Source organism: Octopus bimaculoides, chromosome 4, assembly GCF_001194135.2.
Source record: "Octopus bimaculoides isolate UCB-OBI-ISO-001 chromosome 4, ASM119413v2, whole genome shotgun sequence".
NCBI lineage: Eukaryota > Metazoa > Mollusca > Cephalopoda > Octopoda > Octopodidae > Octopus > Octopus bimaculoides.
In genome coordinates this window covers 71,945,228-71,946,601 of record NC_068984.1, presented here as the reverse complement: position 1 = coordinate 71,946,601, position 1,374 = coordinate 71,945,228, and positions in this window count along the sequence as shown.

The window sequence follows — 1,374 nt, the reverse complement described above, 5'->3', positions numbered from 1 at the left end:
ATATTTATTAGTTTTCAAAGTGAATACAGCGTAGCACTTTCGAATAGGGCACTGATGAAGTGGTGTTCAATGATGCTACTAACTGGTTTTTTTTTTTCGTGTCTCTAGTTACGTCCTATTTCCTTTTGTAAATGCTGGAACTTTTATTACCGTGTTGATTTAATGATTTATAGGTGAATCAAGAAAATTCAGTGCTTTTGTTTAAAAAATTATAGGATTATATAGTCCCTTCCTACTAGACAAAACACCTGACCATCACAAAATTACACATTATTGCCTGTTAAGTAAACTAGATAAAATAAAATTCCGCCGAGGTCGACTTTGACTTTCATTCTTTCGTGGGTCGATAAAATAAGTACCAGTTGGTTACTGGTCCAATGTAATCGAATTACACGCACCCCCTGAAATTGCTGGCCTTGCTCCAATATCAAATGATTTCGAGATAGCAAAACCGTTAGCTCATCGAACGAAATACATAGCGCTATTCAATAACCTACATTCCTACACATAAATTTGTGAGATTTGTCGGATTTACCATTTCTGATTCCGATATGTGAATGGCACATTTGACCTTGGTGACATTTCAATACCCGACACACAAGAGGGCAGCATACAAAACTTGTGACGCATTAGTTTCAAACAATTTGCCATTTTCGATCATTCCCCTATCTACATGTCTGGGACCCTATTAAATCAGCAAACTACCAAGAGTCTCTGTAGTATTTATATTTGACATGATATATTTGATTCAAATTTCGTTAATGTTTTGGAATGTACACATTTGTAAATCATTTCCAAATATTCATGGTCAACTTACCTAAACATTTGAAATATCAGAGAAAGGGGAATAACAAAATACAATCGAGTCATTTTTGGTTTTATTGATAAAAATTTTGCTTTGAAAGAATTAGTTTTTGCTTTATTAAGCATATACGTAAGCTGCGTGGTTCTATAGCTGAATGGATAATATTAGCAATTTCTGATCGCTATAAAAGCATTTAGAAAGTGTATAACTCTGGGAATTGTATTATCTTTGTATAGGATGTTTCACAAAATGGAGTGAATGTCTTATGTTATCATAAATTGTTTATAAACTAATGAATTGGGCAATCTTCTTTCCAAACCAATAGTGCCCTATCATATTAAAGAGAAAGAAAACTATTTGGTTTTATGTTCATTTGTTGCTAAGAGAAAAAAGTTTACTGATGAGAATAGAGAAATGAATCGTGCTGCATAATAGAGGTGCACATAGTACTATAAACACAAAAATAACTACACAAAGCCATTATTATTATTATTATTATTATTATTATTATTATTATTAGTAGTAGTAGTAGTAGTAGTAGTAGTAGTAGTAGTAGTAGTAGTAGTAGT